The sequence below is a fragment of the Stegostoma tigrinum genome, unplaced genomic scaffold (assembly GCF_030684315.1).
Source record: "Stegostoma tigrinum isolate sSteTig4 unplaced genomic scaffold, sSteTig4.hap1 scaffold_198, whole genome shotgun sequence".
NCBI classification, from domain to species: Eukaryota; Metazoa; Chordata; class Chondrichthyes; order Orectolobiformes; family Stegostomatidae; genus Stegostoma; species Stegostoma tigrinum.
The window spans coordinates 419,216-437,960 of record NW_026728137.1 but is presented as its reverse complement, the minus strand read 5'-3'; the positions used below and the strand labels follow the sequence as shown (position 1 = coordinate 437,960).

The 18,745-nt window shown below is 44.3% G+C and overlaps 1 long non-coding RNA gene across 3 annotated transcripts; it reads right to left on the bottom strand.

Annotated features, from left to right (window-relative positions):
* Window positions 1-694: 694 nt before the first annotated feature.
* Window positions 695-17,545, bottom strand: LOC132207895 (uncharacterized). 3 transcript variants are annotated; one of them, XR_009443975.1, is made up of 4 exons: window positions 17,352-17,545; window positions 13,603-13,688; window positions 8,448-8,548; window positions 695-2,869 (listed from the first exon to the last, which is right to left on the bottom strand). It is a non-coding gene; the product is annotated as an uncharacterized LOC132207895 (long non-coding RNA). The 3 variants fall into 3 exon arrangements; XR_009443973.1 differs by having other exon boundaries at window positions 13,647-13,688; XR_009443974.1 differs by lacking the exon at window positions 17,352-17,545 and having other exon boundaries at window positions 13,535-13,646.
* Window positions 17,546-18,745: the final 1,200 nt, after the last annotated feature.

The window sequence follows — 18,745 nt, the reverse complement described above, 5'->3', positions numbered from 1 at the left end:
GATATTTGCAGATCTAGCAAAATGAGCCAGAGTGAAATAAAAATGTTACATCAAGATGCAGAATTGCCTGTCCACAAAGTACATTCTTGCTGTCAGAACTCTACATGCTTTTCAGCACCTGAGGCATGTTCTGCTTAGGGCCTGCCACAATATCTCTGCCTTTCCCTGGCATTTTAGCACTTTGATGTCTCAACTAGAACCTAATGTCTCACAGTGCTCCTGTCTTGCCTGGCTGTTTACTGCAGGCATAAGCCATGCAGCTTATCACTGTTATTACCAGCAGTCAGTCAAGGGCGAGTCAGCAGATGGTCACCAGTTACATCTTCAAAATGCTCCAGTAGATTTGTTGAGCCTGAATTATGATCATCAATCCAAGCTGACCCTGTCCATTCCTGCCATTGGAGGTCAGTTTGATGAAATTCTCAAAAAGTGTTCGGGAGTTTGGGAGGTTCAAGTCCATAGCTCTCTGAAATTGCAACACAAGTAGATAAGATGGTGAAGAATTTTGCTTTCGTGGTACACAGCATCAGGATATGGTCAACGTGGATGTCTGGTTCATAAGTGGCATGTCAGAGCATGCACTGTTTGTACGAGAATAACTATGGTTTCAACTATGAAATGGCCACAACTTGATCAAAAGAGAAAGTGACCATCAAGCAGTTTGAACTGTCAGCTGTCAAATAAATTAAGACAGTTTAACGTATTTGCAGGAGTTTTTAATTTTTTTAAAAAATTCATTCATGGGATGATCACATCACTGGATAAGAATGGCAGTTTCCTTCCCTGTAGGCCATCGGTGAACAGATGGGTTTTTCCAACAAAGGCAATGGATTGACAGTCATCATCACATTCTTATTTCCAGATGGATTCACACCTAGGTCCCCAGACCAGTATCTCAGCCTCTAGGGAAGTGATGGACAGAAGACTAAATAGAAAATATGTACTAGAAATCACACAATGTTTTGGTTTATGTTTCCGTCATGAGATCCATCACTGCTATGGACACCAGGTAAAGAGCTGACGAGACTGCAATGCTCCCAGGCAGAGTCACAGCGGTCACCAGGTTTCATAGCCGACGGGGAAAATGCAAATCAGGGATTATAGGACATGACTCAACCCAATCCTATGTTTGGATTTAAAACATTCCTTTGATTTTTATCCACAAACTGAAAGATTACATTGTTTCCAATAAACAAATGTCTGTGGGAGAGCAACAGAATCTGTCATTGTAAAGGTGTGCAGACCTATCTAACAAATAAAGGGCCATCGAGATCATCACAGAATTCCTACAGTGTGGAAGATGGCCATTCAGTCAATATCAACCCTGCAAAGAGCATCCCAACCAGTCTCACACCCTACCCTATCCCTGCATTTTGCACACAAGATACTATGGGCAATTTAGCATAGTGAATCTACATAATTTGCACATTTTTGGACTGTGGGAGGAAACCAGAGCATCTGGAGGAAACTCACGCAGACAGTGTCTAGGTAAGACAATCTTCGTCAGGTCAGTGCGGACTTGATGGGCTAAGTGGTCTGCTCCCACAGTGGAGGGATTCTATGATCTCCAGAAACAAGCCCAAAACACATGGTTTTTGAATCGACTATAACAAAGTGTGGAGCTGGATGAACACAGCAGGCCAAGCAGCATCTCAGGAGCACAAAAGCTGACGTTTCAGGCCTTGACCCTTCTCTAGGCCCGAAAAGTCAGCTTTTGTGCTCCTGAGATGCTGCTTGGCCTGCTGTGTTCATCCAGCTCCACACTTTTTGTTATCTTGGATTCTCCAGCATCTGCAGTTCCCATTATCACTGATACTATTTTTGATTCTACTGTTAGCTATATTCAAACCAATCAACTTATTCAGAAATTTGCTGGTCGTTAACCAGGAACGTACCAGGAAATCCCTTTTCACATATCATGCAGGTGGATAGTCTTTAGTCAGTGTGAATGTGTCGATGTGTTGTGACAACGTGACTATTTCCAAGCTCTACCTTACACAACTGTTAGTGTGACATTTTATTCACAATACCAGCACCTTTAATTGAGCAGGTATCGGTAACATCTGTACAAACAGCCCAACACCATGGTTTATTTGATAGTGAGAGTGACAGCAATGTTCTTCAACTGTGGTTGTCTGCGAACTCGCTGGTGTGTTAACAGTTTGGATGACAATGAATCCCTTCCCACACAGAGCTCATGAAAGGTCTCTCCCCAGAGTGAACTCGCTGGTGTATCAGCGGGGAATTCGAGTCAGCAAAGCCTTTCCCTCACGCAGAACAGGTCAATGGTCTCTCTCCAGTGTGACTCTGGTGGTCAGTTTCTAGCTGGGATGGATGAAGAAATTCCTTCCTGCAATCTGCACATTTCCACACTGTCTCCCAGTGTCACTGCACTGGTGTTTGGACATTTCAGATGAATCTTCACAGACTCTTCAACACACACACCATGTGCATTTCTCCCCAATGTGAGTGCTGCTTTTTCCTTCAATGTTCAAAATCCTGAGAAAATTGGGTTGTGATAAACAAAGTGACCGTCAGACCTGGATGTGGGCCTGTTTAAATTCTCCAACTGCAGACTATACTTTCAAAGAGAAAGTAAGTAAGAAACCAGAAGGACACAGATTGTGAAACTGAGAAATTCTCTGGACATGTGTACAGCAACACTTGGGGAATATGCTGGATCACCATTAGAACAAATTCATTCATAAATATCCTCCAGGTAAGGGATCCAGTCAGTGTTTGCATCAAACTACCAAAAGAGAGAATTGGGAGAGCCAGCGAGGAAGGACAGTCATTGTATAGATCTGTAACTCCACCTTTCAATCCCTCTGAAAGAGTAAGAGCAGTGCAGAAGTAAAATTGTGGAAATCTGAAATGAAAACAAAAAAAATGCTTCATCAGCGTTGTACAGCACAAAACAATCCCTTTGGTCCCAGTTGTCCACGCTGACCAGATATCCCAAATTAATCTAATCCCATTTGCAAGCATTTGACCTATATTCTGCTACACGCTTCCTATTCACATACCTTTTAAATGTTGTAACTGTACCAGCTTCCTCTGGCACCTCATTCTGCACAGGCACCACCCACTTTCCCTTTAAAAAAAAGGAAATTTGCTGGAAAAGCTCAGCAGGCCTGGTGGCATCTGTGGAGGAGGGGGAAAAAAGTTAACATTTCGGGACCGGTGACACTTCCTCAGAACCCGAAACTCTTCTCTCCTCCACAGATGCTGCCAAACCTGCTGAGCTTTTCCAGCAACTTTGTTTTCTTTTCAGATTTACAGCATCTGCAGTTCTTTTGGCTCCCTTTTAAAGACTTTCCCTCTCAGCTTAAGCCAATGTTATTAGTTCTAGTCTCTAATTCAGGTTAGTTCTTCCCTAACCTGGGAAAACAATCTTGGCCATTCACCCTACACCCACCATAATTTTATTAACCTCTATAAGGTCACCCCTCAGCCTTCAATGCTCCAGGTAAAATAGCCCCAGCATATTCAACCTCTCCCTACATCTCAAAACTTCCACCTCCTGCAACATCCTTATAAATCTTTTCTGCACCCTGCCAAGTTTAACAGCATCATTCCTATAGCAGGGAGACCAGAACTGAACACAATATTCCAAAAGCAGCATAATCAATGTCTTGTTCAGCCTATAACATGACCTCCCAACTCCTACACTCAATGCACTGACCAATAAATGCCAGCACAGCAAATATCATCTTCACTACCTTCTGTACCTGCAATCCACCTTCAAGGAACTGTGCACCTGCACCCCAAGGAGTCTCTGTTGCATAACAGCCCCGAGGGCCTCATCAGTAACTGTTTAAGTCCTGCCCTGATTTGTCATTGCCATAATGCAAATCGCTCACATTTATCTGAACTAAGTGTATTTCTATCACTCCTTGGCCCATCAACCCATTGATTACGTTCCCATTGTACTTGGGAAGTAAACTCCTTTGCTGTCTACTACAACAACAATAATTTTAGTGTCATCTGCAAACTTACTAACCATTCCTCCAATATTCATTCCACATGATTTGCATCAATGATAAAAGAAGCAGTGGACCCAGCACCAATCCTTGCAGCACACTGCTGTTCATAGTCTTCCAGACTGAACCCGCTCCCCGCCCCCCACCATGATCCTGTTTCCTACCTTCAAGCCAATTTTGTTTCAAATAGCTAACTCTCCCTGGGTTCCATTTGATCTAATCTTGCTAACCAGTCTGTCATGTGGAGCTTTGGTGAATGCCTTGCTGAAGTCCATAATAGACAGTGTCCACTGCTTTGCCTTCTTCAATCTTCTTTGTCACTTCTTCAAAAAACTCAATCAAGTTAGTGAGACAAGATTTCCTACTCACAAAGCCATGTCTACCATCCCTAATCAGTCTTTGCTTCTCTAACCACATGCAAATCCTGTCCCTCAGAATCCCCTCCAGCAATTTACCCACCACTGACATCAGGCTCAACGGTCGATGGTCCTCTGGCTTTTCCTTAAAGAATGGCACCACATTAGCCACCCGGCCTTCTGGCACTTCACTAGTGTCAGTGATACAAATACCTCAGCAAGGGGCCAGCAATTACTTCCCCAGCTTCTCCCAGAGTTTGTGGGTAACACCTGATCAGGTGCCAGGAACCTATCCACCTTTATGCATTTTAAGACATCCAGCACCTAGATCTCTGTAATATAGACACTTCTCACGACTCATTATTTATGATTCCAAGCTCTCTCACTGCCATATCCTTCTCTGCAGTAAATACTAATGCGAATACTCATTCACTATCTCAGCCTGCAGTTCCACACAGACAGCCTTGTTGATCTTTAAAGGGGCCCCTATTTTTTCCCTTGTTGTTTTTTTGTCCCAAATGAAGTTTCAGAATCTCTTGGGATTCCCCTTAACTCAATTTGCCAAAGATAGCTCATGTCTCCTTTTTGCCGTCCTGATTTCCCTCAAGTATACTCCTACTGCCCCTATACTTTGAAGGATTGACCCAAATCCTGATGTCAGTACCCAACATGTGCTGCCTTCTTTTTCTTGACCAGAGCCTCAATTTCTCCAGTCAGCCAGTATCCCCTACATTTACCAGCCTTGCCCTTCACGTGAACAGGAACATGTGCCTGGCTCTCCTTATTTTAGTTTTGAGGGCCTCCCACTTTCCAAGCATTCCTTGACCTACATATTACCTCTCCCGATCATCTTTTGGAAGTTCTTGCCCAATAATGTCAAAGTTGGCCTTACTTCAATTTAATGCATATTTAGAATTTTGAAATGTATAAGTTTTATATGTAAACTGATCACATCTGCCTGCATCTGGCATATACTCCTCTAAAGCTCTCTTATCTATGTCCCTATTCAAGTGTCTTTTAAACAATGTGACTGTACCTGTATCTGCCACTTCCTCTGAGTTTGTTCCACACGTGGACAAGTTCGTAAAAATAAAAAAATCCATGTCTTTTTAAATATGTATTTCTCCTCTCACCTTACATACATGTCCCCTTGTCTTGAAATCACCCAACCTTGGGAATAAACCCTTGCTATTCGCATAATCTGTGCCCTCATGATTTTATCAACCTCTAAGGTCACTCCTTAACCCATTATACTCCAGTGAGAAAAGTCCTAGCTTTGTCTGTCTATTTGATAATCAAGCTCTCCAATCCTGGCAACATCCCAGCAAGTCTGTTCTGAACTGTCTCCAGTTCAATAATAATGTCCTTCCTGTAACAGGGCAACCAGAGCTGCACACAATACCTCAAATGAAGCCTCAATGTCCTATACAACCTCAACATAACATCCCAACTCTGAGACTCAGAGGTCTGAGCAATGAAAGCAAGTGTGCTAAACAACATATTAACCACCCTGACTACTTGTCTACATAAACTTCAAAGAATTATGTACCTGAATCTCAGCATTTCTCCGTTTCACAACTCTACCCTGGGTGCAACCATCAATTGTTGGTCCTACCCTGTTCATTTTACCAAAATACAATATCTCACATTTATTCAAATTGAACTTCATCCTCCACTTCTCAACCCATTGACATAATTGATCAAGATCTCACTGTCATCTTAGATAACCTTCACTAACCACTAATTCTCGTATCGTCTGCAAACTTACTAATCTTGTCCCTTAAATTCGCATCCAAATCATTAATATAAATGAGAAACAAAAGTGGCCCCTGCACAGATTGCTGTGGAACACACTGGTCACAGAACTCCACTCTGAAAAATCCCCAACACCACATTCTCTCCGACAACTAAGCCAATTCCGCTTCCAATAAGCGAGCTCTTCCTGAATCACGTGTGATCTAACTTTACTCATTAGTCTACCACGTGGAACCCGGTCAAAGGCTTCACTCTCACTCTGGGAGGTGCTGCAAATCTGACCCAATTCCCCCGCTATTTGTCCATCATTCCTTGAAAAGTTAAATCCCAACTCTCTTCTGAGAATAACTGCTAAATCTGCATCCAGCTACCATTCAGACTGTTCCAGATCCTGGGAACTTGCTGAGTCAAACAAACAATCTTCACATTTTCACCCTGCATTATTTGCCAATTAGCTGAATGTTGTATTCTACGGTTACCAAACATTGCTACAATGGAGAATTATCTCGGCTTCTGTTAGCTCTCTCCAAGCCAGAGACCCACCATAATTTTAATTGACTTATGGGATGTGGTCTTTCCTGCACAAACTAATATTGATTGCCCATTTTTATTGGATTTGGAGAAAGTGGTACTTTCTATGACTGCTGCACTCCATGTGCTGCAAGTACACCACTGTGTTGTTATGATGATAATCCACCCTGGAGCCTCACTACCCTCCCGATTGCAGGAATCATACCTCAAACTTCACTACCCACCTGATCATGCCCTCGAGCCTCACTACCTGCATTACTGCAGGCATTACCATCGAGCCTCAACACGCTTCACATCTCTGGAATCCCTCTCCAGCCTCACTACCTGCCTATCGTTGGAATCCCCCACTAGCCACATAACTCACACCATCTATTCAGATTCCTCCAGTCTCACAAACCACCTTATCTCTAATCTCCTCCAGCCCACAAACTTCTTTAGCTCTATAATTGTCTTCAGCCTCACAAACCTCCCTTTGTCTGAGGTCTCCTCCAGCCTCACAATCTTCCCCATTTCTGTAATCTCATCCAAGCTCACTTTTCCCTATTTTTGGAATCTTCTCCGGTCTCAGAACCCTTCCTGTCTCTAATATCGTCCAGCCTCACAAATGGATGATACAAGAATGATATTTCTTTCCTCTAATACAATCCTTATTTTTATACATCCACTTGATGGCGGTACTTTCAATTTCCTGGGCTTCAGGCCCCTGAATTTCGAGGTAAACCGCATTACGTCTATACCTCACTTTTCTCCCGAAAATACTGACCAATCATGAGTCATTTGTTCTAATATCTCATATTCTGAAATGACTTGACATATTGCTGGGTATCCTCCTATGTGAAGAGTCTCGGAGGTCTACAGCACAGAAAAAGTCTTTGTGGCCCATCCAGCCTGTGCCAGTTAAAAACCACCACCTAACTATTCTAATCTAATTTTCCAGAACTTGGCCCATAGACTCTGCATTGGCATCACAAGTGTGCATCTATATATATCTTAAACGCTATGAGGATCTCTGTGCCTACCACCCTCACAGACAGTGAGGTTCAGTGCCATTGTCACAGCATGATGACATTACAGACAGGAAAAGAGACGAGCTGAGTCTGTGCAAACCAAAGATCCCCCACACACTGTGAAAGACGGGAGGGTGCCTGATCGGAGGCAGAGGAGATTTAACAGAATGGTTTGTAGGGAGAGGGTTTTTAGTTGCATGGTTAGGGCTGTTTTTATTATAATTTTGTGTGACTTAGACATTTCTGGTACATATTGAGAATATCCATCTACAATAGATGGACTTCCTCTCAATCTCTCTCCTCGCCTGGGGTGCAGTAATCTTCAGGTTAAACCAGCCCTATGGTCAGGTAGGACAATGGTGACTTTACCTTAGGCATAGTGATGCCACTGTGCCTCGGTGGTGTAGAGGGGAATGTTGCATGTGGTGGATGGGACACCACTCTGACACTGCTTCATCTGGAGGATGTTACCTTTCTTTAATATTGTTGGGGCTGTACTCATGCAGGGAAGTGGAAAATGTTCCAACACAATCCGGATGAGTGCCTTACACACAGGAAACAAACTGTCATTGGGTAATCAGGTGCTTGGGGAAACTAAGATTGATCTCCTTGTAACAAAGGATTTTGAGGGGACCTTTGATAGGAGGTGTTTACAAAAGATAAACATTAGGACGGCAAAATGTACACTCAACTGGCCATAAAAAAGGGCTACAGGACATATATTAAAAGTCGTAGGAAAGATCTATTGAGAGAATGGGGTAATAAGAAAGAAATTTTACATGGCAAATGGGAATGAGCAGGAACACAATACTCACACACAATGCGAATATCCAGGTCCTGATTGAATTGAGTAATTCTGTCAGAGTTTGGTGTTACAATTATTGAGCTTCCTACCTGAAAGTCCACTTGTAATATCCTGTAACACAAATTCATAAAATCCATCACTGTCAGAGTAGGAATCCACAACATCCCCTCCTCCTGGCCGAGGGTAACTGTGCATTGTTCCTGCTGCACATTATTCCTTGTGGGAGTCAGCAGCTGATTCGAGGGATTTCTATTTGGGTTTCTAGGAATTTCCACATTGGGGCTTCATGTCACTGAACAGAACAACAGGTGTTTGACACAAGGCAAAGAATGGCCAAGATTTAGTGAGATGCAGGCAGCAGGATTTGCTTCCTTTTCTTTCCTTCTGTGCTGCTGCACTGCCACAATGAGACATCAGCTTTTCCGGCCCAATGCAACTTGATGAACAAGTTGTCTCGATTCTGAGAAATGGGCAGTAAGCTTCTCCCAGTCATTTGAAAAAACGCCCCTTAAAAAGGCAGCAATTACGTATGTGTCATGTTGCCCAGTGCTCCCAACAAAAAGATGAGAAGAATGAGGAAGGATCTCATAAAAAGGGATAACAGTCAAGTTCCATGAGGGTTAGAGTTTATGGAGAGATATTGATAAATGGGCGACAAGTCGGCAAATGGAGTATAATTTGGGAAAACGTGAAGTTGCTAATTTTTGAGGAGATGACCAAAGAACAGTGTTATTTAAAAATGTAAAAACTGTGGAAAACTGCAACACAAAAGGGATTCAGGAATAATTGTGCAGGAAGCATGAAGCGAGCATACAGTTGCAACAGGTAATCGGGAAGGGTCATGGGATGTTATCCTTATGTCAAGGTGTTTGCAGTAGAAGAGTTTGGAATACATGTCTTAGGACAAATGTACAACTTGCTGGCAAGACCACATCTGGAAGAATGTGAGCAGCTTTTTTGGTCCACTTATTTGAGCAAGTATATAACTTCACTGGAGGCATTTCAAAGAAGATGAACTAAGATGATCATTGGTTTGGAGGGATTATGTTTTAAGCTAAGACGAAACAGGTCTGGAATATACTAACTAGATTTTTTTGAAGAATGAGAGATGTTCTAATTAAAAATAGAGGATTCTCAAGGGAGTTGACAGGATAAATGCTGAGGAAATATTTCTCATCGTGGGAGCAGATTCTCGATAAGGCAGAGAAGAGAGGGTTCTCTTTTGGAATTGTCAAGCTTAAGGCAACACAGACATGGGTAAGGGGTTTCAGTCGCGAATGAGCTGGAGTGAGGTGGAGAGAAGGAGCATTTTAGAGATTGAAATTTCTGGCATTTGTGATTGAAATGTACGGTAAGATGTTCATCTTGAGACCAGATATGACAGCATTATTGAGAAGGGTGCAGTTCAGCCTCAGACAGTTCCCAATGAGAGGGATGGATTCAGTACAATAGTAAGGAAAAATAATTTGTAATAATAACTGAAGGCAATGTGTTTTACTATCATAAAGTGTTATTGGAGGAAATTTCAACTAATCAAGTAGTGGAAGCATGATAAGCAGTTTTATAACTGAGTAACAGTGGAGCAAAGTGATGGAGACGAGTTCGATCTGAACATTGTAGAATACATGTGAAAGTTAACACAGTGCTTGTGGAAGATCTCACCTCCTGGAAGTATGTTGGTGAGAAACAGCATGGGCCAAGGATAGATCCTGGAGGGACATTTACGACATGGATTTCAGACAGGAAAGAGAGATGGAGTGGGATTTTCCAATGACGGTGAGGTCGAACATTGGTTTTAAACAGAATGGGTGAGAAGGACATAACCGGAAAAGAGAAACAGACAGAACAAGTAACAATATCTGTGAATTGGCATGGGGGAAGAGGCAGGGAGGAGGAGGAGGAGGAGAAATAAGAGTTGGAATATTTGTAGTTTAGTGAGAATAGGGCAAAGTGTTAAGATGAGCTCTGATAAGGCTTGACATGAAACTGGACAAAGATGCAAGTTTAAGCCTAAAACGAGGAGCAACATGCTAAGCAATTTGGTTTGGTGGGCTTGTGGAAGAGAGGGAAGCAGCAGAGGCAGCTGATTGGATTGTCTCAATCTTAGTGACATAGAAACTGCATGTGTCTCCTTCACTTGCTGTTGGAGCGGAGGATGGAGGAGACAGGATGATGGACAGTGTTTTGCAAAGAAACAATGCCTGTGTTAGTGATATTTAAAAATGAGTGAACAAACCTGATGACTAACTTTTATCCAGAATGTTAAAATGTACAACAGAAGTCCAGGTTCAAATCCTATCTCAGCAGATGGTGGAATTTGAATTCAATAAAAAAAAAACTGGAAGAATCAACTGGTTGCCATGGCAACAATTGCTGATGACAGAATGAAAAAAAAATCTAATGTCCTTCGGGGAAAGAAATTTGCCAACCTCAGCAAGCCACTCAGTTGCAAATCACTGCAAAGTTTCAACAAAGGAATGAAGCTGGGTGGCCCATTTGGCATCTACCAGGGAACGAGGAAAGACAACTGCAGAATCAGCCCTATCGGCCCCCCAAACTCCTGCTTAATAATATCTGGGGGCTAGTGGCAAAATTTGGAGAGCCGCTTCAAAGACGAGTCAAGGAACAGTGTCAGACTCATGGAAACATACCTGGCAAACAATGACACACACCACTATCATTGTCCTTAGTGAAGCCCTGTCCCAGCAGACGTGACAGCACAGTGCTATTCTGACCAGATTATTTGACCTGGGAGTACTCAACATTGACTCTGACGCCTGGAAGTCTCATGGCTCCTGCTGATTACCATGTACCATCCTCCCTTGGTTGATAAATCAGCAGTAGTATTATCGCTAGATTATTAATCCAGAGACCCAGATAACATTCTGGGGACCTGGGTTCGCATCCTGCCATGGCAGATGGTGAAACATGAATTAAATAATGATCTGGAACTAAGATTCTCATGATGACCATGAAACCATTGCCAATTATCAGGAAAGACCCATCTGGTTCACTTATGCCCTTTCCGGAAATGTGCCATCCTTACCTGGTCTGGATGACATGTGACTCCAAACCCATAGTGATGTGCTTGACTCTTAACTGCCTTCCAGGTAATAAACGCTGGTCCAGCCAGCGATTTCCACATCCCAAGAGGGAATTTTAAGAAACAAAAAACTCCATCATGTTGAACAGCACTTGGAGAAAGCACTGCGAGTGTGAATAGCACTAAATGTACTCAATGTCCACATCAGGAGTAGTTTGCAGGAGGATTACCAATCAGGCTGGTCGGGTCCTGAAGGACAAAGCTGCTTGGCTGGGACTGCAGCAGGTGCTGACGCACCAAACAGGGAAAATATAGCTGATCTCATCACCACCAATTTCCCAGCTGCAGAGGCATCTGTCCATGACAGGATTGTTAACAGCAACCACCGCACAGTCCTGTGGAGACAAAGCCTCATCTTAAACTTGAGAATACCCCCCATTGCGTTGGGTGGCACTAACTTCGGCTAAAAGGGACAGACTTGGAACAGACACAGGAGCTCAAAACCAGATATCTATGAGGCTTTGAGAGAGACTGCAACAGTAGCAGACCTTCTCCAGCACAATCTGTAACCTCATGGCCCAGCATATCCTACAGACAGCCATTGCCATTGATCCAGGGGACCAACACTGGTTGAACGGAGAGTATTGGAGGGCACGCCAAGGGCAGCACCAGGCATACCTAAAAAATAAGGTGCCAACCTGGTAAAACCACCAAACAGGACTATCTGCATGCCAAATAGCATAAGCAGCAAGAGTTAGAGCTAAGCCACCCCATAACCAATAGATCAGATGCAAGCTCTGCAGTTCTGCCACACCCAGTCGTGAACAGTGATGGACAATTAAACAACTCACTGGAGGAAGAATGCCAAAAATCCCCATCTTTACCCGACACAGGAGCCCAACCTATCCATGCAAAAGACAAGTCTGCAGCAATCTTCAGCCAGAAGTGCCAACTGGATGATCCAACTCAGCCTTCTCCAGAGGTCCCCAACATCAGAGATGTGAGTTTTCATCCAATTTGATTCATTTCACATAATATTAAAGAAATGAATGAACAGTGCAAAGGTTATGGGCCCTGGCAACACTCTGACTAGTGCTCTACAGCTTGCTAGCATCCAAGCCAAACTATTTCAGTCCTGCTACAGCGCTGGCATCTACTAACAATTTGGGAAACTGCCCAGGTCTGTTCAGCACAAAAACATTGAAAATCGAACCCGACCAATTTCCCCTCAAGCAATCTACTCTCTATCATCAGTAAAGTGATAGAAGGTGTTGTCACAGCAGTATTAAGCAGCACTTACTCAGCAGTAACCTGCTCAGTGACACCCAGTTTGGGCCATGGTGGGCACTCGGTTCCTGATCTTATTACAGACTTGATCCGCAAATTCACAAACAGCTGAATTCCTGAGGTGAGGTGAGGGTAAACAGCAGAGCCCTGCACAAAAACCACTTATTTCCACTTCAGTGACAATGACTGACAGTGACACCTTAGTTTCAGCTCATCTGCTGAACCTCTCATCTATTCCTGTGTTATCTCTAGACTTAACTACCCAAATTCACTGCCAGTTGGCCTCCCACATTCAACATCCCTGCAATCTCAAGAATACCTAAAATTCTGCTGCACACAAGTTCATTTGTACCAAGACCTGTTCACCATCACTGCTGTGCTCCCTGAACCACAAAGGCTCCTATTTATAAGCAACAATTTAAAATTCTCACCCGTGATTTAATTCCTGGCTGTGATGAGCCCTATCTCCCTGCACCAAACAACCTTCAAGACTTCGATAACTCATTTAGTTCCAGACTCCAACAATGCGTTTAATCATCCCTTCACTATTGGAGGCTGTTTCTAAAGTTGCCAGAAAACGTGATCTGGAATTCCCCTGATAAACCTCTTAGGTTTGCTTTCCTTGAGAGAGTCAGGAAAACCTGTAGATTTGGTAACTTTTTGGTCACCTGACCTAATATGGCCTTACGTCAAAAGTTTGTTGATAATATTTTTGTGAAATTATAAAACATGATAAAAATACAAATAGTTTGTTGATTTGGACATACACCATTAGCTCTTCAGTATCGCTAGATGAATGATCTGTAACTTCTCAAATGGAGCATTGTGAGAGCACCTTTATCATACAAACTGCAGTAGCACACGAAAGTTAAACATCACCTTCTCCACAGGTAACAGGGCTTTGGCAACGATCGCTGGTATCTGTGGAAGGAGAAACACACAGTAAATGCTGCAGAAGTGCAAAATGAATGACACAGATAAAAACGCTGTAGAATTTGGTGGTCTGAAATGGAAGAAAAATACACTCTCTTTCTGGGAAAATATTTCCTGACTGTGAAAGATACCATTCAAAAATTAATCTGGTAAGAGAGCAGCACATGGTCAGGGGGTGGGCAGCAGTGGAAAATTTATTTACAAAAAAGGTACAAGGAAATTACAGTAAAATACTACAGAGATCAAATCTATCCATCATTAGAGACTGAAGAGATTAGACACCGACAAAGGTGATCAGGGAGCACAGAAGTGAGCAAGAGCAGTGTGAGCTGCTATGATCCAACAGTCTGGGAAAAAAAATCCATAAGAAACAAACATTTCTCTTGGATAAGAGATAATAGGAACTGCAGATGCTGGAGAATCCAAGATAACAAGGTGTGGAGCTGGATGAACACAGCAGGCCAACGAGCATCTTCGGAGCAGGAAAGCTGACGTTTTGGGCCTGGACACTTCATCAGAAATGGGGGAGGGGAAGAGGATTCTGAACGAAATAGGGAGAGAGGGGGAGACAGATCAAAGATGGAGAGAAAAGATATTTGGAGAGGAGACAGACAAGTTAAAGAGGCGGGCATGGAGCAGGTAAAGATGAGGAGAGGTGGGGAGGTAGGGAGGTGATAGGTCAGTCCAGGGAGGACAGACAGGTCAAGGGGGTGGGATGAAGTTAGTAAGCAGGAAATAGGGGTGCAGCTTGAGGTGGGAGGAGGCGATAGGAGAGAGGAAGAACAGGTTAGGGAGGGAGGGACAAGCTGGGCTAGTTTTGGGATGCAGTTGGGGGAGGGGAGATTTTGAGGCTTCTGAAATCCACATGGACACCATTGGGCTGCAGGGTTCCCAGGCAGAATATGTGTTGCTGTTCCTGCAACCCTTGGGTGGCATCATTGTGGCACTGCAGGTGGCCCAGGATGGACATGTCATCTGAGGAATGGGATGGGGAGTTGAAATGGTTCGCGACTGGGAGATGCAGTTGTTTCTTGCGAACTGAGCGTAGGTGTTCTGCAAAGCAGTCCCCAAGCCTCCGCTTGGTTTCCGCAATGTAGAGGAGGCCACAACGGGTAGAGGGGATGCAGTATACCACATTGGCAGATGTGAAGGTGAACATCTGCTCGATGTAGAAAGTCTTCTTGGGGCCTGGGGGGGGGGGGGGGGGGGGGGAGGAGAAGAGGGAGGAGGTGTGGAGGCAAGTGTAGCACTTCCTTTGGTTGCAGGGGAAGGTGCTGGGAGTAGTGGGGTTGGAGGGCAGTGTGGAGCGGACAAGGGAGTCACGGAGAGACTGGTCTCTCCGGAAGGCAAGCAAGGGTGGGGAGGGAAAAATGTCTTTGATGGTGAGGTCGGATTGCTGATGGCGGAAGTGTCAGAGGATGACGTGTTCGATCCGGAGATTGGTGGAGTGGTATGTGAGGATGAGGGGGATTCTTTTTCAGTTGTTATTGCAGGGACAGGGTGCGAGGGAGGAGTTGTAGAAAAATGCAGGAGACACGGTCAAGGGTGTTCTTGACCACTCTGGTGGGGAGGTGGGGAGTGGAGTTGCGGTCCTTGAAAAACAAGGGCATCATAGATGTACGGGAGTGGAATCCTGGGAGCAGATGCGGCAGAGGTGAAGCAATTGGGAATAGGAGATGGCATTTTTGCAGGACGGTGGGTGGGTGTGAGATGTTAATGTGATAACATCCCATTAATTTAAAGAAGTATTAATTTAAAGAAGTATAGAAATCAAAGTCTTTCATCTGCATTTGATTCCTATACAGAGACTTTGATTTATAGAAGTAAAGTCTTTTATCTACTCACATCGGTATGCAGACACTGCCCTGAAGCTTCCTGCCCAGCTAGGAATTCAGTGTAAAGCTTTTGTAACTCCTTATCTTCTCACACATCGGCATGCAGACACTGTCTTAAGTTTCCTGACTGAACTGAAATTAGAATCAATCTGTATCAAATAGGGTTAGGTGGGGAAATTTTGTAAAGGTGTGAAACCTCTAAAGCATGTAACTTCTGTCGCTGACTAAGGGGCCAGGGCACTGACTTTGTCCTAGCCAGACATACTGGCAACTTGAAATCACAATCTGTCCCGGACAACAACTCAAAATCACCTCCTGCCATGAGCAGCTACTTCACAAGCAATCGATACTATATCCTGGTCTTTTATGTTATCGATGTAATAATTGCTTGGTATCCTGTTTTTGTCTGTTGTAGTAATTGTTTTATGTATCATGTCATTGGAGGTTGTGAAATCGTTTTCTGTATCATGTCTTTTGTAAAGTATAAAAAGCAGGGACTGTCCGGAGAGAACTCCTTGTGAGACTTTGCACTGTGTGCCGGGTTGAGTACAGTGATTCTTCACAGCTTGTACTTGCTTGGTAAGAAAATGATTGGTGTTTTTCTAAACAGGTCAGTGTCTTGTTATTGCAGCACGTCCGTGAGGGTCTCCGAAAACAAACTTGACAGGTGGGAGGTGGTGTATTCTAGGTAGCTGTGGGAGTCAGTGGGCTTGAAATATATATCGGTTTTGAGATTGTTCCCCAAGATGGAAATAGAGGACCAGGAAGGTGAGAGAGGTGGTTAGAGATGGTCCAGGTGAACTTAAGGTTGGGGTGGAAGGTGTTGGTGAAGTGGGCGAACTGTTCGAGCTCCTCATAGGAGCACGAGGCAGCGCCGATACAGTCATCCATGTACTGGAGGAAGAGGTACGGAAGAGGGATTGTTCCAACAAAGAGGCAGGCAAAGCTTGGGCCCATGCAGGTACCCATGGCCACCCCCTTTGTCTGTAGGCAGTGGGACGAGTTCACCGAAGCACATAATGGCGTCAGTGGAGGGGAACTGGTCAGACCTGCAGGACAGGAAATAGCGTAGGGCTTTGAGGCCATCTGTATGGGGTATGCAGGTGCTAATGTGGTATACTGCACCGCTGCACCCGTTCTGGCCTCCTCTACATCAGGGAAACCAAGCAGAGGCTTGGGGACCGCTTTACAGAACACCTACACTCAGTTCGCAATAAACAATTGCTCATCCCCACCTCCCTAACCTGCTCTTCCTCTCACCTATCCCCTCCTCCCATCTCAAGCCACACCCCCATTTCCTACTTGCTAACTTCATCCCACCCCTTTGACTTGTTGGTCCTCCATAGACTGACCCATCCCCTCCCCACCTACACTCACCTTTACCTGCTCCATCCCCACCTCTTTAACTTGTCTGTCTCCTCTCCACTTGTCTCCCACTCTCTCCCTGTTTGTTTCAGCATCCCCTTCCCCTCCCCCATTTCTGAAGGGTGTGGGCCCGAATACGTCAGTTTTCCTGTTTCTCTGATGCTGCCTGTCCTGTTGTGTTCCTCCAGCTTCACCCCCGGCCCTTTTAAAGTTTCAAAGCTGTCGCGCATGCGCCCCGCGGATCACTGCCCCCAATAAAGATGGTGACGATCACACGGGCCTATCGCCATCTGAGGCGTTGATTTGTTTTCTGCAAACGTGAGTCTGGGAGTTTCAAATGGGTGTGTTTTCCGACGTGCACTAACTGTTTGTAAAACTTCCAAACCCATACGAATATCACTTCCCTCCAGCTTTCTACCGTTTTGCTTTCTTTACTGTGGCCTGCTCTTACCTCAATTGCACAAATCTTGGTCTCAGCGAGGGATCTAGGCCCGAAACGTCAGCTTTCCTGCTCCTCTGATGCTGCTTGACCTGCTGTGTACATCCAGCTGCACACCGTGTTATCTCGGATTCTCCAGCATCTGCCGTTCCGGTTATCTCAGCGACTCTGCACCGCACTCGTGGATGATCACGTGGTTTTCACTGATCCCGCCCTCCCTTCATTCTGATTGGGCGACATCCGTCCGGTCATGCACGGCACACCTGTGCTCCTATTGGTCGCGCACTGACATCAATCAGCCAGACTTCACTGTGAGCTGGAGCAGTGCTTTGTGTTATTGTTCGAAGCAAATGAACGTCGTCGCAATGTTTCATTTTGAGACGAATGAGACTGAAAACTGGATCTGTCTTTTTACCTTCACAGATGCTGCCAGACCTGCTGAGCTTTTCCAGCAACTTTGCTTTTGTTCCTGATTGACAACATCCCAGTTCTTTTGTTATTTTTTAATAAGTCGCGATTGAAAAGGCTTCCTGCAGCTCAAAGCTAAAGGTACTCTTGATACCGCTCTGTCAGCCAATAGAGAAATAGCGGTGAAATAAGGGTAATAAATACAGGTCTAGCAGTCCTCAGGTAAGATGTAAAGGGAATAATTATGAATATGAAGAACATCACGTGGTGAAGTGAGGTGAGTGTTGTTCATATGAACTGTGATTGGGCAGAGAGGGAGGTTAATCAAAAAAGAACAAGCAGAAAAGAGATTCTCAAGAAAGGTCTGTGCAATGGAAAGCAACGAGAATCAGAAGATAAAAGCCCAACACAAGAAAAAGTTTGAAGACCGCGGCTGCAGAAACTCCAATAAGTTGTTTCACTGCTCTACTGCCTAGTTATTGACTTAAGCAGTATAATCCACATTCAACTGTAAGTAGCTATCTGAGTTTGTCACTGTAGTTTACTTCATAACAGATAAACTCCACACTTTGTCTCAATAAAGCTGACAGTTGGTTCACCAATTAGTTCTGCTGCCAAGTCCGTTCTTGTTTGAAAAGGGGTATAGATCACATTTAAATAGACAATGAAAAATGTCAATCCAGGCTGGGAGCAAAATTCTACTCCCTCGCCACTGACTCCATCCCTGCCCCTGGTAACTGGCAGGTAACACACTGGTCACAGTCAGGGTGCAATATTTCACCCCAAGATGAGCTTCTAACCACATTACTCACCCCCACACTCATTATCACAAAGACCACATACAATTTCAACCTCAACAGCATCTCAGGTCATCTGCTGCTGAAACTCTCATCCATTCCTTTGCTACCTCTCGACTTAACTCCCCAAACACACTCCCGGCCGGCTTCTTAATACTACTTCCCTGAAATCTTGAACTGATCCAAAAATCTGCTGCCCAT